A 24,604-nucleotide genomic window follows, 5' to 3' on the forward strand; every position below is an offset into this window, starting at 1 on the left:
CCTGAGGGAATGGACTGAATTTGTGTCAGGGGAGATTTAGGCTGAATGTCAGGAAAAAGTTCTTCACCCAGAGGGTATTTGGGCACTGGAACAGGCTCCCCAGGGAAGCAGTCACAGCACCAAGCTGGCAGAGTTCAAGGAGCATTTTAGACAGTGCACTCAGGCACATGATGTGATTCTTGGGGAGTTCAGGGCCAGGATTTGGACTTCAGTGGTCCTCTTGGATTCCTCCAAACTCAGGATATGCTGTGTTTTTTTGAATTTAAGAACTTTACTGAAGTGTCTCAGAAAGCCGTCTTCATTCAGAGAAATGCCAGTCTGAGGATTGCACAGTGTTTCAGGAAGGGCATTCCTTAGGTGGGTAGGATTTCTTAAGGATAGGCAGGAAAGCCTGATTTCTAGAGGTGGAGATTGCCAGCCTAGACCTGAGGTCACAGAATGACTGGTTGGAAGGGGCCTCTGAAAGTCGTTTTGTCTAATCCCCCTGTTCAAGCAGAACCACATAGAGTAGGTTTCTGACAGCTGTATTCAGCAAGGGTTTGAACATCTCCATGGATGGAGACCACCACCAGCCTGGGCTACTTCTGATACATGATGAAGTCAAGAATGTGCCAATACTATAGCAGATAATACCTATAACAATGTGACCATCATTCTCAATACCCTCCCTCCATCTCACCCCACATTTCCTGCAATCAGAAGCTCTACCATCCCTATGTGGTTCAGCCTTTACCTCCCAGAGTCTCCTCAGCACGTTGTTCCTTTGGGGCAGCTCGCAGAGCATGCAGCAGCAGCAGCAGCACAGGTGCAGAGGGACAGTTAGCATATCACCCTGACCCCAGTAGAGCAGAAGTGCCACCCTGCAGCTGCTGGCCATGGTGTGATTAGCAATGAGCCCTTCTCTGCCAACACCTGGATGTGCGGCTCATGAAGACAGCTCCTCCTGCCTTCCCCCACTTTTTAGGCAGGGAAGCATCTTCATCTCTACCATCCTCAGGCTGGCACTTCCAGAGGAGCTTCTCCTGCAGCAGTGATATGGCAATAGCCAGGGTCACCACAGAGAGTGTACCTGTGTGAGCAGAGACTTGGACTCCATGAGAGACTCTGGGGAAATACTTTACATTTTAAGATAGCAGTCTTTAACTACATGGAAAATAAAAATAATTTGACCAACATTCATTTCAGGTATTTTAAATATATTGCTTCAATTTTTATGATTGCTTTTTAAATTGCAAAAGAAAGAAAGCTTTTATTTACTTATGGTGAAATATCCACTTCAATTGGTATTTCATCTTTTTCCTGCTCCTTCCACTTTCTCCACAGAAAAGAAGTTCAATTTAACGGAAAAAAAAAAGTGAAGAAAGCAACACTATTGCTTTTAAAAATACCATTTTCTCTCACTTTTAGCTTTCTGTCTTGAAGTGAGAGGAAAATAACACCAAGTAACATTTTGCCTTAGTTCCCAGTGGAAACATTAATTATTTTTTATCACAGTAATTTTCCTCTTTTTCGTTAGTGAAAAAAATACAAGTAAAACCAGAGAAAAGTTCTTTATTTAATTGCAATGAGAATTATATGAAAAGAAAAAGATTTTCCACTGGACTATTAAAAAGAGACAAAGTTAAAAATAATTATTTTGCATAATTTTGTCTTGACATTTACTATGAAAAGAACATGTAGCTTTTCATGAAAATAAGATGATTGCTTCTTCACTGTTGGAGGGAAAATACAGCAGTTTTAAGTAATTAGATCATGTTTACTAATTAGGATGATACTTAAAATCCAGCAATAAATGATAATAAAAGCACTGAAGGCAATAGTACCCATTGTACCACAAAGCTGGATGGATAATTAAAACATCATCAGCTGCAAAAATAATGATAAGACAAAGTGGTTGGCGTCAGGCAGTAGTTTTGAGCATCCTTTGAGCTCAGGACTCAGTTATCAACCCTTCTGAACAAGAGAGAGAATGGTCTGTTGATGTAGGATATAGTTGGGGTTTCAGGAGATAAGTTAGTCAGGGTTTTAATTCTTGCTGAAGGACTGCGAGTTACAGAATTTCATTTGGGTGCAAGGGGTAAAATACAATTTATCTCCTGTCACACCAACCTGAAGAACCCCGTAGTCTAGAGTCTCCAAATGTGCTTACTTCAAACCAGTTTTAGAGCTTAGTCTTGACTTGAGAGAGGAGACAAATTAAGCCATAGGTTTAGCATGAGTAAGTACACTATCATTGGCCTAGTTTGGGGGCAGCTGTTGTTTTCTCTCCAAGCTGAATTGTCTAAACCTGCCTCTGGGAACCAAACAGCAAACAGATATTTTAGGTAATATTTTCATGGTGGTATTATTAAGATATGGCTTACAATACTTTTCAGAGGTTACCTGCTAGCTCCGGTAGTTCTCTAGGATTTAGAATTGCATATTATTATTATTTTACTAGAGTCCTATTTGCTCAAGCACACTACAATAGAAATGGCAAATTGCTACTGCATAGAGAATAGGAAGAAAGAAATCTAGGCAAACATCACTTTGTATAGTGTGCTGACAGGCTTCTGAGCACAGAATCTGGGGAACTGCTCCATCTTCCTATTGGAAAGGTACAACAGACCCTGGTCCTACACTGGAGGCATCATAACTCTTCAAAGCTACAGCAATTTCATGTATTGCATAGCTGCAACCAGAGTAGTGTATAATTTTGCACCCTTGTCCAGGACTTTGTGTTCATGCAAGGGTCTTGAGGCAGCTTTTCATTCTAGCGCTCTTACTATGTCAAAAGTTAAAATGAGTCCTCTTCCTGAAAGAATGGTTTGTGACTGATACTGCCTAAACAGTGTTTAGCCATTCTACTGATGTAGCCTTTAGTCTTACTGTTACAATCATCTTGTCCTTTTTTAAGTGTTTCAACTTCCACAAAGACTTCTTCAATAGAACTTGATACTCGAACAACATAAATGGTAGAAATGGTTAACTTGATTTTGTATGTATCTCAAAACAAATTTCAGAGTTATTCACTCAGACCACCTACATGACTGACCATCTGGTTCCTTTCTCCTTTTGTGCACTTCGTTAATTTGGCTTAATAGCAATGTTAGCATTTGTACAATTTTGCAGCATAATTTGGGCGCTTTTTTTGTTTGTTTGTGTGTTTGTTTTTTCCCTTTGTTTTCTGTTTTTATTTATTTTTCTGCTCCAGGCACTCCAATAGGCTGACATAAAGCAAAGATAATTTAAGGTGCTCTTTAAATTAATAAGTCATTCCTAGTCATTGGCATTTTGCAGTAGGTTGGAATGTGCTGACTAAGAGTTGCACTGCAGAATTTACTGAAAGGCCTGAGTGAAGGGTGTACAGAAAGGGTGCCCAGAGAGCTCAGTAAGCTGAGCATTTTGCTAAAGGCCCCCTGTTTCGGGAGCTGGCAGAGACCACCACCACTGGGCATTGTGATATAAAGGTTCACCATCAGTGTTTGCTTTGTTCTCAAGAGTGTGCCTTTTAGTCCTGCTATGGCAGTGCTCCAAGAGTCCTTGTGGAGCTGGAACCGTGCTTTGGGATAGACAGGGTCTGCCATGATTTCCTCCTAAAAACAGTCATGAATTTTGTCAGGTTATAATGCAATTTTTTTGTCAGAAGTTGCATTATAACCTCTTTGGGTAATTCTAGAGTGGTGTTATATTTCTGAGATACGTAGAAATTGTGTCCTTTCTCATTATTTGCAAAAGCAATAGAGCAACAGTGTTAGAGCCATTGCTGAAAAATATGATTTCCAATGCAATAATTTAGATCCATGACCAAGTCCATTACAAAATGCAGAAAATAAGCCTCTTTAAATAATATTCTTTTCCAAATATTTGTAGTCTGGTTTTTGGTTGTCCTGTGTAGGGTCAGGAGTTGGATTCAATGATTCTTGGGGGTCCTTTCCAAGTTAGGTTATCCTATGATTCTATTAAATATTCCATTTAGTTTTCCCTAAGAAAGCATGAACTTCTTTAATTGTGGGGTTTTTTCCAACTTCTTATGCTGATTCCAAAACAATTTTGAATTCTTCAAAGCTCAAGGAAGGCAAAATTGTATTAGGTTGATTTATTTTACTTCAGGCATACTTAGGATATAGCAGCTATTATATTGTCATTAGGTAGGACAATAGTATAAACTTGTACATACCACATAAATGATACAAGAAAACCTCTTCCTCTTCCCAGTAATACTGGAAATACTACTTTTTACATGCAGGAATATCTTCTTCCACAGCAGGACAGAAGTATTGCTATTTCTGGGACAACACAAAGCGCCACGGCACTCGGTTTTGTGAAAAGACATGAATGAATACAACATTTCCAAGCAAAGTCATGGATATGCATTGCATGTAATCTCCATTTTTGAGTAATATAAAGGCACTGTATTTGGGCAGTACATGGTCAGAACAGTTTTTCCATATTTCCCTGAGAAAATCCTGGTTCCACAAACCACAAAGTGTCAAGTCTGTAATAGGAAATAGGTTTACTAATAAATTGAGAGAACAGTTTTATTTATCTGGATATCCTTACCACAAGCTCTGTATGTTTTCTTTGGAGGATTTGTGTTGAGTAGCCAGTCACAGAATATTTTGTCATTACTGAGAGAAGGCACTCAAATCCTCTTGACCTGTGGGTCATGAAATTGTTCATTGCTATATTCCTGCGTTTATACGTTGTATTTTTAACAGCATTAAAATCATTACATATGATTCATTCAATGAAAATATTTGTTTATCTTCAGAGGAGTCTCTGATTATCTCTTGCTTTTTCAACATCTCAAGCTATAGGCTCAGTCCTCCAGTTTGGTCACATCATTTTCCTTAGGTTCTGTTAAAGTCTCAGTCTGATTCGATAGTAACAAAATCAGTAGGGAGCATAAAGCAGCTGTCCATGGGCATTTTTGTAGAAAACTAAATTAAAGCTGTGGTAGAAGGACCAGTAAGTCTCCATCTAGAAGAAAACTGCTAAAGCCACCACCTTATGTTGCAAAGTACTGAGAAGAGGAATTAATGGAAGAAAAGACTGGAAGACTGTGCTCGTAGAAGCTACGAGGCTGTGTTTTGGATTGTGCTGAAAACAGTGTTGACAAACCTTTTCTGCTCCTCACGCAGCTCCACCTGTGAGTGTGCCGGGGTGTACAAGAAGTTGGGAGGGGACACAGCTGGAATAGCTGACCCCAACTGACCACAGGGATATCATGCTCAGGATATAAAGCTGGTGGAAGACAAAGGAATGGGGATATGTTCAAAATCATGGCATTTGTCCTCCCAAGTCACTCCTTTTGAATGATGAAGTCCTGCTTTTCCTTGAAGACACTGTGCCCATGGAAAGTAGTGAATAAATTGCTTGGTTTGCTTTGTTTGTTCATGAGGCTTTTGCTTTACCTATTAAATTGTCTTCATCTCAAGTTTTCTTGCTTTTAACCTTCCAATTCTCTCCCCCATCATGCTGGTGAGGGAGTGAATGAGCAGGTGGTGGGGCTTTGTTGGGGTGAAACCTGGCAGAGATGAAGTGCAAAGAACACTGATGAAGTTGCAGTAAAATGGACAGGGAGTTAATTTCTTCCTCAGAGTATTTTTCTGAAGTCTAGGTTTTGGTTTAATGCCCCTGTTTTTTCGGTTTTTTTTAAAGAATGATCAGGGTTGATGGTAAGATTTTTTTGCCATTTGCTTTGCTAGTTAGGAGGCTAACATGGCAGTCAGGCTCCAAATGGAGCTGGCTCCAAATTCCAAATGGAATTGCTGGCAGGGTAAGCACATGTTCTGCTAGTATTCAGCATATAAAAGGGGTAAATACCAAGGCTGTGAAATACTTTTAGTAGAAGAAGTTTCTGAATAAGAACACATGAAATCAAGAAAGAGTCATGTTTATTTTGGCTGAAAAGAATGCTCCATATGTGGTGCAGCCTAATGTATATAATTAGTACCTCCTTCCAGGAGGAAAAGTAGAGTAAGAGTAAGAGTAAGAGTAAGAGTAAGAGTAAGAGTAAGAGTAAAGAGGTGACTAGCAAGAGGGCCATGATATTGTCAACTGAAATTGGAAAGTAGTTACAAAAATAAAGGATGAAATGATGTAGGAAGAGACTCAGACAGATGGAATAGATATTGAAAGAAACAGTAAATATGATCACTTCTCTTTCCATGCATTCTTCTTGCAAGTAAGTGTAGGAATTCATCATTTGGGGAAGACGGGGAAGAAGGTTGGTTCTGGCACAATTCCCCTTCAGCCCTGCAAAAGCCAGGGCTTTGCACAAAGGGTAAGTCAAGGTGTGCACTGGCATCCCCTCCAATAAGTAAAATGATTGCATGCAGCCATGGTTGTCCACGTTCCCCACAGAGCAGAGCACTGGCACTGAGAGGGCACCCGAAGGTTCCCATGCACCTACAAAGCACTCAGGAGCCCCTGCTGTAACCCACAGAACTGGCTGTCTGAAGCAAGGATATGACATCAGGGCTATACAGAGTGCTGCCCATCAGCTTCTCTTCAAGCAGTGCCAGCGTGCTCTGGGTCCAAGGCCAGAAGCTAATGGGGATGCTCTTGTGAGTAAGCATTTTTGGATTCTGGAGTGCACTATGATCTTCATGAATTGCACATCTTTGGGGAGAAAGTTCTCAAAATTGCTTGCAGACTGCTTCCTCCCTCAATCTCTGCATTGTGCCACTGGTGGCTTAGCCTGTACATCTACTATTGCAGCAGCAGCAAGTGTGGAATGACTGGTGTCTAACATATGTCCAAATTGGTGCTGCCTTGCTGTCTGACCAGGGCAGCCACTAACATTTTCATTCCATGAGAATTGTTTTTCAGAGTCTTCAGCATAAATTCCCATTTAGGAGTTCCCCCTAGTATTTTTGTTCTGTTTTGCTTCGATTTTTTGTTGTTGGTTGTGTTTTTTGGGATGTTTGTTTTGTTGTTTTTGTTGTTTTGTTTTGGTTGAGTTGGTTTTTTTTCTGAGCATGAGCAGGAAAACATATACCAGAATCTAATAAATACTGAAAGCCAACCTGGGCTATTTTGGGTTGATGCATCTATAGTGATATTTTGTACTGAGTATTTAATTAACAGCTCTTTTTATGATAAATAAGCCAGAATAAAACCAGCTGGTCTTCCAAGAACTGAATTTGCCCTCTGCTGTTTTTGGCAGTAAAAATTAATAAAATATTATTTTAGTGTGCAGTGTAAGCTTAAATAATTCTCAAAGAATCAAAGGAGCCCACCTGCCAAGGGAAATCACGTATTTTACCTTTGTCACAAAGATGTATTTATATTAAATCATATAGTTGGCCTTCATTGTTCTTTTGTTTTCTCATTTATAAACCACAGATTTTCTTGGCTTTGGAAAGCTATTTGTAAAAGTGGATATAAATTCTTCAAGAACAGCAAAGAAGTGTTTCTCAACTGCGTTTTTGTTTACATTAATTTTTTTCTGCTCAATTTTCTACATGTGTATCTTGGTTTGAAGGAATTTTCTGCTAGCATTACTTAGTTGTTTGAGGGTTTTACCTTAAACATTTATCCTCTTTATGTCATTGATTGAAAAAGCAGGGAGATGTCCATATGCAAGGAGTGAAGGTGAAATTATGTAACATGAGAGGATCATCCTCCTTTTGGAGTCTCCAGACCTGATGGGTCATCTTATCTACTCTCCAGATGAATTTTAGAGCAGGCTGTGATGATATTAACAAAATGAGTTTATCATATTGAGAGTTTTTCATTCACACAGACTTTAAGATCCAGACATGCTGAAGAAAAGTCTGCCTTAAACTCAGGGTTTTTTTATTTTCCCGAGGGAGTAAAAGGTTTACTGTCTTGGTATAATAGTATATCCAGTAACAAAAACAGCATAGCTATCTTTTTACTGGTGATACAATGCCTCTGGCTTAGTATAAAGTCATTATGCATTATGCCCAGTTTACTGAAATTCTGGAAGCTGATAACAATAATTAAAATACTACATGACAAGTAGTACTTTATTATGCAATCCCACAGTGCCTCAGTGAGTTATTAGGCACACAGCCAACTGCTTTGAACCACCTGGAAGAATTATTTTTACACCTATCATAGATAGTGTTAGGGAGTGATCTGATGGGCTTGCAGTTCTGCTGTTATCACACACTAACCACGCTGGTAAGATTTCATCTCCTGAATAACTAAACTGATATTGACTTAAGTGATAATGACCAGGGTGAATATTGGTGCTGCCTTAATGGAGCTAAACACATGGCCCAAGGCTGAACAACAGGCCCTTAGTCAGCAGGCAGGGCCCCAGATGTAGCTGTGGGTGTTGTTATAAGCTGAGACTGGCTGCAGGTGTTTCAGGTTTCAGGAGAAAGAGGAAGAAAAAAGCAGCATCTTTGTATAGGCATATTCTAAGGAATAAGGTGTGCATGAATCACGCATTGTAAATGTTCTTAACATTTCATAGCTGTAAATATGTGTAAATTTCTGAGTAGCGTCTAGTATTTTTATTTTTTTTCAGTCAAATGGCTTAAGCTATCTTAAAAGGCTACATTTCCAGAAAATGAGATATCCTCAATCTGGATACTTCATCCTTGATGTCCAGTTTAAAAAATTATTGCCTTGATTTTCAAATTTATTTGTGTACCTTTCCAAGACTTTGCTGACACTGGGACTAATCTGTGGTGTGATGAAGTCACAGCAAAAATTACAGTTATTTTACTGGAATGATAGTTCTCGTGTTTTGCAGCTTCAAGATACTGCCAGGTTAAAATTTGTAGTATTTCTCTAATCCAGACGACAACAACTTAATTTTTTGTCTTCATTGCAACCTTAAGAACACAATAATCCATCCTTTTGTATTGCAATTTAATGTTGCATACATGTACATTAGGTAGTGATGATGCCAGGATTTCCCAACAAAGCCATGATAGGTTAACTTTGAAAATGCTCCATGACTATTGGGAATTGTCATGTTCATTGTCATGTTCTCTAAGAAAGACACTAAACCTGGGTTTCTAATTAGAAAGGAAATTACTTTATATACTTCTAATAAATTCTTCCTAATTTCTGTTCCCTGTATTGTCAGGAGAGAAGAAGATGGTGTTCAGAGCAAAAAGCCTAACTGGGGTTCTATGAGAAGAATAGCGCAGGAGCATCCTTTTCCTCCACTTGTTATAGTGGGAAATGAGGATGCTGAATCATTCAGGACACTAAATAAGATGCAAAAAAAAAAAAAAAAAGTTACTTGAAGAAATAATTTAAGCTTATGTTAAATTTTGTGTTGTATATGGAAAGTAACTGAGTTACTAGTTTTGCATGAAGGCTGAAGTAGGTTTGGTTGCTCAGCTGATGATAACTCATTGTTTCTTAGAAGATACTGAATGTCATTGATGCATGTCATGATTTAGGAATATTACTCCCTAGTTTAGTGTTTCCACTGAGACTCTCCAAACCATGTTGCTTCTTGCTTGCTCCCCTTCCTCCTCCCTCTCTCCTGCCCTGGATGGAGAGGAGAATTGAAGGCAAAAAAGGTAAAGGGTTGAGATAAGAACTACTTACTGGAAACAGTAATGAGATAAGAAAACAAACACTGACAGCAACAATATTAATAACAAAACTGTACAAAACAGAGAGTGATTCACTTGCAAAATGCTCACTGCAGAGCTTGACCCGAACACAGTCACAGTCGACTGCTCCATCCAGCTCCTAACTGGTGCCACTCAACTATTTCCTCTGGCTTAAAGCCAGCATTACTCCACTGTTCCTCTGCCATGCTTCCTTGTCAGGAAAGAACCCGTCCTCCTCAGAAGAGAGTCCCTTTTCCGCACCCCTGGCAATGATGTGGTCTAGAATAACCCTCAAGTCATAGAAGCCCCCTCCTGGCTACTGCAAAAATTAACCTTGTCTTGGCTGGAATAGTATAGTAACTGAACTGAAGAGCATGAACAGTTTGTCAATTGTTTAGTGGTTTTATTGCTGAGTTTCATCTAAACTTAACTGTCCAATGAGGTGTTTGAAGGAAAATCAATTTTTTGTTCGTAGTAAGTGATGGGCCTTTAAGCAGTTTTGCCTTGAGCGTTACCTCTGGAACATCATTTTGTACTACACACTCAACATTCAGGAATGAAAATTCAGAAAATGTGTTAACACAAAATTCAGACAGACAGTGTGATTATGACATTCCCACGCTCTTTGAAACCCATCTGGAAAGAGAACTCAAATTCCACAAGTCTTTGCCATTTTCTATAACACAAAAGGGAATTTGTAACATGCAGTTGTAATTTCAGTTGCCTGGCTGACTGGTAGGCTGGTTTAGGTGTTGTCTAACAATAACTTTCTCTTGCACAAGCCTTGGTCTGGTGGATTACAGCAGAGGGACCACATGGTCCCTCTGCTATAAGATGCTATTTGATTACTCACCTGTGACTGTAGTGTCTGTGATAAAACTAAAAAAAAGAAAAAATTGGGATAACTGATCAATATCTGGCCTGCAAGAAAAATAGGTAAGTGCTGCAGGCATAGAGTTGGAGGTGTACAGTATTAACCTCTCATTTAAATCAGTTGTGTGAGAGAAAACTTACAGAATATGTTTGGGAAATCATAAACCTGGAAAACTTCAGTGTAATGATTAGTAAGAAGGGTGTCTGGATATGTATTTAAATGCCATATAAACTCTCCATCTTGGAGAAAACACTTAGCAGAAATCTTTGGGCAAACTTCATTCATGGAAGCAGAGTGAAAGGATGAATAGCCAAGGGCGTAATCTCTGTAGAAACACCGTCACCAGAGGCTTGTGAACTGTGTTCCCAAGAGCAGAGCTGGACATGGTAAATGGAGGTATCACAACTCTGCTTTTCACAGCTCTAGGCCTGTCATGAATAGCTATGCTGCTTCTTGCTTCCCTGACAGCTTGAAGGAAATGCAGCCTGTAGCCCAACCCGACTTCTCTTTGTTATCGAAATGTTTGCCACAATGTGTAACACTGGAAAGCACAGACAAAACTCCCTGCTTTAAGTTTTAATTTGCTATTGTAACCCTAAGGGAAAATGCTATCCATGAAGTTTTCCATGAAGCATAATACAAGAATGGGTTGGGGGGGAAAAAAAAAAGATAAATTAAGATTTTCCTGCTGTGCTACTCTTCTTGATGGTGTGATGGGCTTAACAGCTGGTTTAAAACCAGAGCTCTGCAGGTGGCTGCAGATGACAAGCACAGTCTGTACCACCTGGCTCTGAAGAAATTTCCACTTTGATTGATTATGAGCAAGTTGCCTTGAAAGGTGCTATACCATCAGCGACTGCTGCCAAATGTGCTCCTTCTCTGGAAGTTTCAGGCTTTTAGCACTAGGACCCCGTCCAACTGAAGGCTCAGCAGTGATGATAAAGCAAAGCTAACAATCAGCTCAGCTAGACAGAGAGTAGTCTCTTTGATGTAGGTAAGGGAAATTGCTTTTCTCAAACAGCAGCATTCAAGATTTCCTTTGCATTGTTCGTTTTTCTTGCATTTTACCTGAACCAGATAAATGGGGGGTCTTGAGACTTCTAATACACACCTTGTAATGAAAATAGGTTAGTATTGCATTCCAGCTTCAGTCTTGTACAAAACAGAATACTATCTATTACAAAATTCTATTTCTTCACCACCTAAAAACTCATCAATATTTTAATTTTTTTTTCTGCTGTAGTGCTTTGAGTACTCAGACTTCATTACTCCTATCTCTTATCCAAGGGCAGTGCTGGAGGATGGCTGAACTCCCTCACACACGCAGGGAGTTGTGCCAGAACAGATTGCAAGGAGAGTGATGCAGCACAACTCAGCTCCCTCCTTCTCTCAAGATAGAAACTGGGCTTTGAAAACAATAAGCCGCTCCACTAGGCATGCTCAGAAGCTCCCCACCGACTGCTGATTACTGTCGGCATCCACTTACTGCCTGGCAGGTGTAACCAGCCAAGCCCCAGCTCCCTTCTGATGTACCACAGGGTGAATCACTGGTTTTGTAGTTCTGAAAAATATAAATATTTGATGAGCTACAGACTGTCATGGTTTCCCAATCTTTTTCTGCACTATATTTTTCACACAGGAATCAACTTAAAATCTGTGTCCATACAAAGATCATATATCCACCCCTGTGAAATGAATTGTTAAGGTGAATGTATCTATCTCCAGATGATAATTTAAATCTTATTATCCTATACTTCAGATGACAAAAAGACTTTGCCACTAGTTACAAATTTTCTCCTGCAAGAGCCAATTTCTTTAGCAATTTCCCTTGGATTTTTCAAATGTCATAACTTTTCAGTGCTATTAGTTTAATTCAACATTGGTAAAAAACTCCTAGAAGTGCTATGACAGTGTAAATTTTATTGTCTCCAGCAGAGTATTGAGCTGAGAATGGAGAGTAACCCCAGTTACTTCTGAACATAGCACTGTCAAACTGGCAAAATAGAAATGACACTAAGGGTAAGGTCACCAATAAGTTGAGAGCAGAAATACTCTATTCAGAGTGATGAAGAAATAATAAAACCCAAATAATTAGCGTAAAATTTTAGGAAAGAGTAAATATTACTAAATTAAAATAAACTCCTTTTTTTTTTTCTTTTTTTTTTTTAATTAGTTCTGTGTCTTTGTTCTATTGCAGAGCTTGGACAAAGGGATTTTTGAGAAGCCTGATACAAGGAGCTAAGAGCTTCCCTGTAGCTACTAGCAGAAGGGAATATTATCTGTTTATTTCAACACCTGAGAAAAAGCAATCCTGACATCAAGGTCACCATACAAAGAGGCTTGCCTGGTAATTCAAACCATGAGTTCCAACAAAGAACATTGTCAGACACAAAGAACATTCAGAGAACCTGACAGTAGTTTGTTCCTTGTTTTCTCTATAGCTAGAACTTGTCTCTCAATTAACTGCACACTGACAATAGTTTACCCTCTAATTTAAACAGTCCCCAGTTACAATTAGAATTTCTAGCATTACTCCCTGAAACCCAATGTTGTGCATCTTCACAGTTCACACCCACTTTTAGACTGAATTTGGATTATTGCATCTAGAACAGTAAGAATCATTGAGACATCTCCTTGGTGAAGCACACAGCCTGTACGATGCACACAACACTATAATTTGTCTTGGAATGGAACAGCCCCACAAGAGCATGTGGCTCTCACTCTAGACCCAAGGAGGTACTGCACAGATTTGACATGGCACAACTGCATTGCTACTCAACAGCAATAAAAAATGTGTGTTCAAGAAGTGTTCACAGCCAGGCTGGATGGGGCTTTGAGCAACCTGGTCTAGCAAAAGGTCTGTCTGCCCATAGTAGAAGGGTTGGAACTAAATTTAAGATCTTTTCCAAACCCAGTCATCCTGTAATAGTTAATATTCCAGACAAAGCCTTGGGTTACATGCAATTCCCTCAACATGCTAAAAAAAAGTCTAATCTGTGCATTCCCATCCAAAAAATACGTGCAAAAAGCCCCAGACCTTCACTTGGGAATATTCTGTTTGGGGGCATATATCTCTTTTTGTTAATGTTTCTGTAGCATCTTGAACTAAAAGGTTGACTACATTCTAAGTTCCACCAAAATGATCAGGAAAAAGAGGCAAGAAATAAAGAAAGTAACAGCCACACATCTTCTTTTTGTATTGTCATGGACTCTTTCATCTCCAAAAGAGAAGGACTAATATCTCTAACTCTGATCTCTTATCCTGGATTATTTCAGTTACTGGGTATTATTTTTCCTAATCAAAGCACAGCAATCTCTTTCATTAATTAACTTGTGACAAAGCTTTGGTGAAGTAACAGATTTGAGTTTCTGAAACAGTTACTGCAGGCTTCTGTAAGTACATCTGTAGATGAGGATCAGAGCTATTTCCAGGTCCATTAGAGAATAAGAGTGATGCCATGGTGATCAATACAATTATTTTTCTTCAGATGGAAATGGTTTGGCACAGACATTGCAAAGGGACATTAACTGATTTATTTTTTTATTATTAGGTAAATGATGAAGATGGTTTCTACATTGTTTTAAATGCATGTTTGGTCACTTGTATTTTTCAGTGTAATCAGTAATCCAGTAAATTTATAATCCAAGCATATGTCCAAGCACAGTATTTGGTAATCAGGACACATGATGTGCAGAATAGTGGTTTAGTAGTCTACATCTAATTGTTGAAAAATACACCTGAAACTGGAAAATGCATAGAACGATCATAGAAAGTTAGGTTGAAAAAGACCTTTAGGAGGATTAAATCCAATGCTGCAAAGTCCTCAGCTAAACCAAATCCCTTTCTAAGTGCCACATCTACACATCTTAAATACCCCCAGGGATGGTGACTCATCCACTACCCTGGGAAGCCTGTTCTGATGCTTGACAGCCCTTTCAATTCTTCCTAGTGCACAATCTAAACCTCCCCTGGTGAAACTTGATGCCATTTCTTCTTGTCCTATCACTTGTTGCTTAGAAGAGACTGACTCTGATGTCTCTGCGACCTGCTTTAGGTAGTTGTAGAGTGTCGTAAGTCACATTTGGCACCCCACCCCAACCCAGAGCCTCCTCTTCTCCAGGCTGAACACCCCAGCCCCCTCAGCTGCTCCTCAGTGGACTTGTGCTCCACACCCTTCCCCAGTTCCATTGCCCTTCTCTGGACATGCTCCAGCACCTCTTTTGTTCTAGTGAGTGGCCCAAAACTGAACTCAGGATTCGAGCTGTAACTCTTTTCTTCCACATCCAAAAAAGGATGGAGATTCTTCTTAGCCCTTTTTCTCTTGATGCATTTATAGAAGAGAATATAGAATTTATGTTACAGTAACAACATAAATATAGAAGAAATAGTCTATTCCTTCTTTTGTTACAAACAAGGAGCTTATGCCATGGACGTAATTTTGCTTTCACTTAAACCCTTCATAATTATTATTCCTTCTTTTCAACTGAACCAACTCCACCCCACTAAAACAAAAAATGCTGGTGATGGATGAGCTAGATAAAATGGGGTTTAAGGCTGTTTGCATGCTTGACATATGTGTACAACATTTTAAAAAATTAAGTGAGATGCAGTGTACTTTGTATAGTTATAGACTTTTAACACAAAGTGATGATTTAAGATTCCATAAGATATTTGACAGCTCCCCTTTCATTTGCATTCTGGATAATGCTGGAGCTTTTGGATGGATGCCGTGAGTACAACTCTGAAAAAAACTATCCAGACCACTTTGATTTTGTCCTCCATCAATGTAATGATATGTCAGGAGACTGGTGATGGAATTTGTAGTTTGTGGCATGACACTTCTTGCAGTTTTGATTTTTATACTCAACAGTCATACTCTTATGAACTGAGGTCCTGGAAAGGAACATTTTCATACTCCTGCCTTTATGAGTACCTTTTTTCCTTTCCTTTAAAGAAAGAAGACAGACTATTTGTTAATTTTTCATGATAAATTTGAGCCATTATGAGACCAAAGTATTTGTCCTTTTTCCTTATTTCTTTAATCGCTATCTTATGGACTTGTTTTTTCACTGAAAAGGAGCCCATAAATGGACTATTCAGTGGTGTGATTCATTATCCAGTACCAATGTAGTAAAGCCTTTCATGTAGTTTGCCAAAACTCAGAGGTCTTAATTTCCCTGGGTTTCACATTCCTGCCTCAGCTGGCTATGCTGGAAATGCAGTAATAATAAAAAGAGGTTGGATGCACACACTGATCTTCCTATAAATAAGAGATATCACTCAGCTATCAAAATGGATGATCATATTGTGTTTTACTGATAAATAGTGTTTACCTTTTAGATTTAATGCATTTTTTAAAAGTGCTTTGACTCGCAAAACTAAAACATCTACAAAGGAGTGGTGCTTTCTTTCAAGGCCCAGGCACATATGCTTCATGTCTCAGTAGTAACACACTGATTCACGGCAACTACAGCTTCTGTGACATGTGTTTGGATTAAAGTAATAGAAAATAAATGAAATGTTTGGATTCCAAAATACTGGCCAGATCTTTTATTTATTGAGTTATGCAAAATAACTTGTTTTCAGTGGATGCAAGAGGAGGTAGGGAGCATTTGGACACATTAGAATGAAACCAATTTACAGAGCAGTCCTTCTTCTCTCAGAAGAAAACACTGCCGCTGTCTTGTTGTCCACAGCCAATCACATTAGTGTGAGACTGGCTACTGCTTTTTTTTAATTGGACTGATATATACTTATTTACTAATTCCATTCCTTGAGCAGGCATTATTTGATTGCATACTCAGACAAAGTTTAGTAGCAGTTGGGTCAGAAAATTCATGAAAGAATCATGATGAGACTGGATTTGATCTTAATATCTAGATCAGTTGTCAAATCTTTATTCATGAAGTAAGAAACAGTGCTGAGTTTCCACTCCGTGATGCTATTCTGAGACTACATTGAGCTGCCAGAAGAGGTTCAGAAAAACCTAGTACACAGGGCAGAGAAAACCCATCTGCCAGAATTTTTAAAAAGGGGGTCTTGCAGACTCTGAACTGAGATTTCTGAAGAGATGACTGATCCCTGCTTTTCAGAATTTAAGGGCTTCAGACAATAATGGCCTTTTGAACCAAGATAATATGCATTTAGCTGTCTGCAATGTTAAAATCTCTTCTTCTTTGCTAAGAAGCCTCTTCTACTCTGTGCCATCTTATTTCCATGCATACCCTCTCCCCCAAAAACCCCGCCCATCAGTCTGGAGGTTGCACTACATCATGTGCTTAGTTTTTGCTTTGATGATGGCTGCATCTCGCAGAGCAGATGGGGCCAGTGAGCCTGTATGGGTAGAGCAGCTCGGGCTGAGGTGGTACCCTCAGCTCTCACAGAGAAGCTGGCAGAGCTCTGTGGCACAGAGGTCCCATCAGGGGTGAACAGCATGTGTACAGCATTGCACACATGCAAAACCTGGGCCTAAGGACACGGAACTGACTAGGATGGCCCTGCTGCTCTTAAGGCTAAACAATATTTCAGAGGTGGCCAAAGTTTAGTAGGTGATGGCTGATAAATAAATGAGTGTCAGAGAGCCATTGCCATGTATTGACATCAAAGCTGGTGGAGTTATTCTGTGTACAGTTAGAGAGGAGATCAGCATCCTGCCTGCTATATGGGAAGTGTTGTAAATACAGAATAGGATAACATATTAAAATGAAATGTGTGCCAGCCTTTTATAGACAGTTTGATTAACTTCAAAGGGCCTTTCTAGCACAGAAACCATCTCATTTACGAAAAAAACAAACCCAAAACAAACAAACAAAAAAACCCTTCAGAACTGAGATCATCTGCCTGCATCTTTTACACAATAATACCTACTTCTAACAGTTCCAGTGTGATTCTGAAGATTAAAAAATAGCAGTCCTATATTCACTTTTTTTTTCCCACTGCACATCCATCTTCTGTATTAGACTTACAGCCCTCCAACATCATCCCTTTTCCTCCACCCTGTGAGTTGCTGTGTGTCTGCAGTCAGGCTTGTGATTTGTTGTACAGACTGAGGAGGAGAAGGTATGGAGACATGCTCTGTGTTACCACACATGCATACACAAAAGCCTCAGGCATGTCTTGGAACACAGTAGACTCCAGTGGCTGTGCAGCCCCTTGTCCATCCCCCTTGTACTCATCCTGCAGCTGCAGCCAGGCTGGACAACAGCTGGACAACAGCTTTTTTTCCCCCCACCATTACGCATGCTGAAGCTCCAACAGTGTGAAAAACAGAGTGCCAGGCGTGACATGAGGTGATGCCTGATACATCGTATATTGCACACTTGCTGGACTGTGCACCCAGGGGTCATCGGGAATTTGGAAGTCTAAGATTTCCAGGCAGTGTTTCCTGGGTTTTTTGAGGGCATGAAGCCAGTTCCTAGTCTAGTGTGTATATTTGTGGGGATGCTGCCCACCCTGGGATCTGGGAAAGTTCAGACAATACATCTATTGCAAAAGAACTGGGAATAAAAAATTTTTGCGAAATTTGGTCTGTGTTCATAGCCACACAAAAATCATAAGCCTATTAATTTCCCAGTCTTCAAGAAAGTCTACCAGGATAAAGAAAATATGTTTTACTAATGTAAGAAACAAGCACATTATGCTATACAGAGCAGGGAAACTCTCACACAGAGGTCACAAGCCTTTGTTTACTTACCACAAGCCTTTGTTTACTTACTGCCTAGCTAGAAGCATGTACCTTCCTTGGGAAAAAATACTTCTTGTTGAACTATTCAGTTTTGCTTCATTTACACTCAGGTATACTTTATGATTACTATCATTATTCATTTGTGTTGTTTCATTATCCATTAGCTCACTTCCAGGGTGAACTATTTGGTGGTGGATGTGGCAGAAATCGGAAAGAAAACAGCAGTGAATACTTCACACAGATGAAATGTCCTTCTCTGTCTTGGTTCTGGCTCTTCCTACAAAACCATGAGCTATACAGTATTCAAGGCCAACATATTTCCACCAATAACAGAATTAAACAATTGCCCAAACGAATAGATGCACAAGGAAGAGAATAAAGCAAGGGTAACCTGAGAGGGTGTTCATGTACATTAGCTGTGTTTAATCTCGCTTTAACTCACCATCTACCTCCTCCTAACCTGCATGTTCAAGACAGCACTGTGTTTCACAAATGAGTCAGAATTTGCCTGATCCATGTGGATGAAATTGCTCCTTCCTGTGCAGTGGATATCCCTGGTTCTCTTTCTGTCCCATCAGCGTGCCTTTGTTTTAGCCATGCTAAAAAATAAACACTGTACACTTGCACTGTGGTTCTTCATGTATGTTTTTACATCTGTTCTGCATAGAAAAATAAATAGGAGTATCTGCATGCACCTGCTATCTTTATGTGTGTGCACAAGTATACACACATGCTACACATTTTTCTAAATGTATTCATCTACATGTAAAAATTCCATAGGAATAACAGTATCTGAGAGGTATATTAAAAGTGTATCTCTGGACATTCATGAGAGAAAGGGAGTAATAGAAAGCCAATCTCAGGTTTCAGCACCTTTGTTATTAATTATTACAATAAACAGCTTGTCTAAAGGGAAAAAAAGTTTTCACAAGATTAATGGAAAATTTAAAAGTCTTAATATACTTAATGCAAGAGTTACTTATTTGGATTTCTATTAGAAGATAACAAATATATTCACTAAACCCTCAAATTATATTTGCTAGTAGCTGGTTAAAATAAAATGATGACTAAAAATGTAATAGATTATGCCATTTTCCCTCTTCTTGCTACAGGTCCTGTTTTCAGACCTCAGAACTGGACTCACACTCCCAGGAAGAGCTAGGCCCGTGGCTTCTTGGGCAGCTGGTTTCCCAAGGAAAGGCATTTCCTACCATGAACAGTCAGGTTGCCCTCTGCCAGCCCACGTCTCTGTCAACCCACCATGCTTTTACAAAGGCTATTCTTTTCCAAGCACAGAGAAGCATCCTGTAAGCCCTAAAACATTAATGAGCTGGAAGGATCACAAGCATGTTAGGATCTCTTGGTCCTGCAGATAACCAAACTCAGTGGCCCAGATTTGTTTCCAATTGTATAGGCTGATCAGCAGTGAAAATGAGTGGTCTTCAAGAGCACGTGGTATCCCAGTTCTATATTTGTGCTTTCATAGCTTTAGGGTTTTTGCAAGCAAACATGATGCTTTGCAATGAGCTTCAAAAGCAAAACACAGAGCTGAATAATTCAGGACCCCTATTTTTATTACGTTTAAGAAATGGCCCTATCTATATGTTTCACTGCTAATTTATACTCCACAAGAACCCTTTTGGCTACACAGTTGTCCCACAAAACATAAGGTCACAAGATGCTGCTTCAGATTTTTCTGTTATAAGCAACCAAAGGTGTCCTGCCCCTGACACTATTCATTCCCTAAGGTATTCATCCATGTCCAAAAAAATCTCATTTAAAATCCTGGGTGGGAAACAATATTAAGATCTGAAAGACTGCAGGAGACACAACATCTACACAGGCCTGTGTGGGTTTCAGGTGAGAGCTGGTCTCCTTATTCATCACTTAACCACAGAGAGGAGCAGAATTCATCGTTTGCAAATAAATAAGTAGGTGAGCACTGTGGTGTATTGCAGGGACCACCCCCTCTGCTCGAGCAGCCTCCTAGATTGCCTCTGCCTGCAGGAAAGCCTCAGGTTTTTTAAGTGCCATCCTCCTCATCTCTGCCGTTTTCTTCAGTTTGATTTTTAAATTTTGTTCAATCCATCTTTCAGATCCTCTCAGCACCATGTTCCTCTCTTCCCTCTGTTCCGTTTCCTAACTAGATGCTTTTAAGTGTCTTCAACGTAATTTCCAACCACTATCTATTTCTTTGCATGTTTACTCTAGGGAGAATGTGAGCACAAAAACATTGGTTTTCAGGCAATCAGGGACTTTCAAAATTGATCAAACCTCTTCTCCTCATTTTGTAATGATTATTATAATAGCCCCATTTTGCTAAATGAGCTTTTTAACATACTTTTTTTCTGCCTATGCTTTCTAATGGCTTTCTAATTACCAAAACTTATAGAGCAATTTATATCTAATAAAGTCTGTTTACTTAACACAAGAGAATGATTGCTAATAAGAGGGCACTTAAATAATCAGCTGCACAGCCCTCCGATGAAATGCAAGAAAATAGGAAACTGGAAGTCGGTGGCAGTGTAGCTGTAATGAAACAATGCCCTCCACCAAATCATGATGTGTGTGAGGAGCACCTGAACTCTACTTGTTGGAGTGTGAACACAGAGGCCTCTCTGAGTCCCTCAGAGAGAGAGAACAGAATGCAGGAGCTAAATTTAAAACCTTCAGAGAAATTAAAGTATATTAAGCCACTCATACATGAAATAGAGGTGTAAGCTTAAGTATGTAAGTAAGTAAATTAAAGTTAAAATATGTTTTAAGTACCTTAAAGAGCAAAAGCCTTTGAATCTAATGTAAAGAACAAGCTTCAAAAACAAGCTTCAGTGAGAGCTCAAAAACGTAGTTCTAGGCATAATAAAAGCAGTCAAAAAATTGCTTACATTCTTCAGCTAGAGCAGATAGGCTATATGCACAAGTTATCTATAAACTTTCATATTATAAACTAGAATTCTAATGGGTTTAGAAGAAATGCTTTAGGTTCATGTTTTTAACTGATTGGGTAATTTGTTGATAAAGTGTTGGAGTGAGAGCTCGCTCACTCTCTCTTCCTCCATCATCATCATCATCACTTCCACCACATGAGATAAGAAGAAGAAGAAGAAGAAGAAAGGAACAGATGAAGAAAGACCAGGGAGTTTCTGCCTCTGCTCGGGACTCTGTACCAGACTGCAGCTTCTGCCTCTGCAGGAAAGACTTTATACCAATTAGCTGCTTCTGTTTGGGTCTCTACACCAGAAAGTTTTTAGCATGTACCTTAATATTTGGGATTCTTTGTCTTTTGAGACTGATATGCCTTTACAACAAACAACCTTAGAGCAACTAGCAACTGCCCTTGCCTTTGCAGATATAAACCCATAACAATCTCAACATTTACTGAATCAGCTAATCAAGACAATGGAGGCCCCACTTGCATGAAACAAAACCAATAGATAACTAGTATCTCAGGACAAGCTTCAAAAACAAAATAATGAGAAGGGAGGATCTTAAGCCTGATGCTGCAGCATTTTCTAAGGTAAGGGATTTGTACTGTAAAAGTTCAGAGCAGATATTGGCCAGGCAGTTTCCACTCAGTGCCTGGATGCAGAAACATTTTCTGTTCCTATTTCCTGCCCTACCCTCTAAAGTTTTCTCAGATGCTCCTCCCTCTTATTTCAGAATCACTGAACTTAACTTTTGCTGTCCTAATTTCTTTTTCCATCAATATATTTTGTGTCATCTCCCAAAATCTTTGATTTGCTCACTTTCCATTGTTGGAGAATCTTACAACTGGAATATTTTCAAGAATATGCTTCACAAAGCACATTAAAAGATAGAGGAACAGTTTGAATCCCAACATACCTAAAGTTCATGGATAACAAAATTTTCTTATTTTTGCACTTACGCTGTTTTTTGGGACATTGCCATCTTCCTCAGAGCCCTTGGCCTTTTGCCATCACTTTGAAAAGGAAACTGCCACAAAAGTCAATAGGAGATTAGCGTAACACTCAGTGACAGATTTGGCACATTGCAGCTCTAATACTGAATTTGCTTGAAGGGTCATAAGACTTAATAAGTGTTCATATCAACCCCCTTTGGCCATGTAATAATGTACTCCATCACTGACACAGCATTAAAAACCTGAAATTCATTACACACTGAACCACCCATGGTAATTTTGCTATCACTCACCCTGATGCAGGTCAGCTTTTGTACCATAGATTGTTTCATGACAGTTCTGCAGCTTTTTTTAGTCATCACATTAGGTTGTCTTCATCCTCTTCCCACTTCTGCTTACTTTAAGGTTGTATTTCCACTACTAGCTTTTAAACTCCTTCCTCTAAAACTATGTTTCACATACAGATGTATTTTTGCATGCAAATGGGTATTCATTAATTCATTAATTCAAATTCATATATTCATTTAGCTGGCTTTTGCATACATAGAAAAATCCTAATTCTGAAAGCAGATATAAAGGAAGGTTCAGCATATGTACAAGTTTGACTCTTGCTGGTATTTTGACTATATATATATATGTATGCATATACACATATATCTATATACTCACCAGTTCAGACTCAGAGGCAGAAATGTGCAAAAACAAGAAGAGGGGAAGTCTCTATTTTCATCCTATATATAAGCAACACTATTGAAATGAGGCAATTGTTTAATCACTGAGAGAATGAAGCTAATTCAGATTGATTTGGGATGAAAACACAAAGTATTACTAATCCCAACTGAAACACAGCAAACACAATTAGCATTCATTTGCAGAAGTAAAACTGAAGATTTGCCAACATTCTTTTACAAACCAAGGACAACTAATAATTCTACACTAAACTTTTTCAGCTGAGTCTAAATGCACACTCCATAATGTATAACCTTTAAAAAACAGTAAATAACTTCTATTAAAGGGCAAACAACCTCTCAGTCAAATTTTAAATGAATGCTAGCCTTGGCAAATGAGCATCCCCAACAAAAATTGGGACACTAATCAGGATCTTCACCAGGGCCTTTCAGCTGTCATCTGTGGGCTACTTCTGAGAAAGCTGAATGAGAAAAGCAAGCGCACACACACGCATACACATACATGTGATATTCCCTGGGGAAATGCCACTCCATCACAATGCAGCAACAAATGCAGCAAGTTTGGCTCTGTAAAGAGTGGCCTGCAAGCTCATTTTCAGCTCACTACCTATTATCCCATAGCATTTCACCCTTACTTTCACAAAGGCCCTTGCTACACCTTCCCTTCTGATTTGCCTCACTGTTCAAAGTGTCCATGAAAAAAAATGAATGTGTTGTGCCTTTCACTGTCTCTGGCAGCATGGAGATGAAAGATGTCCTTTGTAAACAAGAATCCCTGCTGCTGCAATTTCAAACTATTGGGGCAAAACAGAGGCTGACAAGCTTAAAACTCCTTTTCAGACTTCCCGTTCTTCTTTCAGGATTTTGCTGGCTGAAATGTTGTTTTTCTAGCTTTGTTGCTGGACTTACATCCAATGCTTACATTGCATTACCAATATCTGAACTATATTGCTTTTGTCACAGTGTTTCAGATAGCATACATTTTCATTTAATAGCTCTCCTGCTTCCCTTTAACTTATGACCTTTATTGAAAATGAACCATTTGTTTGCAGAATGTCAGGCGAAAGGGTTGAATCACAGGGGCTTGGCATCTGTGAAATGCTTTGCAATCCGTTGCAACTGTATTGGGAAAGTAGTGATGGAAAACTATAAAATGCCTCAGATGAGGAGTTTATTCTGAAGGATCCTAACTTGCCTTTGGATTGCCAAGCACATTTCACTAAAAAAAAAAAAAAAAAAAAGAAAAAAAAAAAAAGAAAAGAAAGAGAAAAAGGCCTGTTAGAAATGACTCTCTTGATGCTCCCGTAATACATTTTCTTGTTGTCTCTTCTATAAACATTTCTGTAATTTTCATTATATCTTTTCTGCTCTTAGTATCTCACAGCTCTCCTCATCTCTCCTAGGTACTTGCATGAAGTGCTTCAGAATCCAGATGGGGTCTGTGTGAGTTCTAGAACTCAGCAGTATTTGGCAGAAAGGTCCGCACTGCAGTGCTGGGACATGGCATGTTACAAAACAGAGGCAAAAATCCATTTTGCTTTAATTTCAACAACTCATTAAACACTAGCCAATCAGAATCTTAGATCTGCATTGTTTACCAGCAGCCTAAAGAATGCTGTAGTCTAAAATGCATGCATCTTGTGTTCAGAGAGGTGCAGGATGAGCTTTGCACCAGTGCCTCTGACAAAGGAAATGATTTATCAGGAGGAGGATGGGATGAACATGAGACTACTTGTATGCTGTGGCTGCAGATATTGATGCAGATATTCCTAAGAGGGCCTCCTTACAGCCAGACTAGGAGCCAAGGAAGTTCTACCTCAGAGCACCACTTAGGGGACTTCACAGTTTTTCAGGGGTTTAGGTGGAACCTGAAACTGGATTAAATAATTTGTGGAAGGCATCACAGTTAAGCAAATCTTCTGCCTACTACCCACTAACCC

This window comes from Catharus ustulatus, chromosome Z (genome assembly GCF_009819885.2).
Source record: "Catharus ustulatus isolate bCatUst1 chromosome Z, bCatUst1.pri.v2, whole genome shotgun sequence".
In the NCBI taxonomy this organism is placed as follows: Eukaryota; Metazoa; Chordata; class Aves; order Passeriformes; family Turdidae; genus Catharus; species Catharus ustulatus.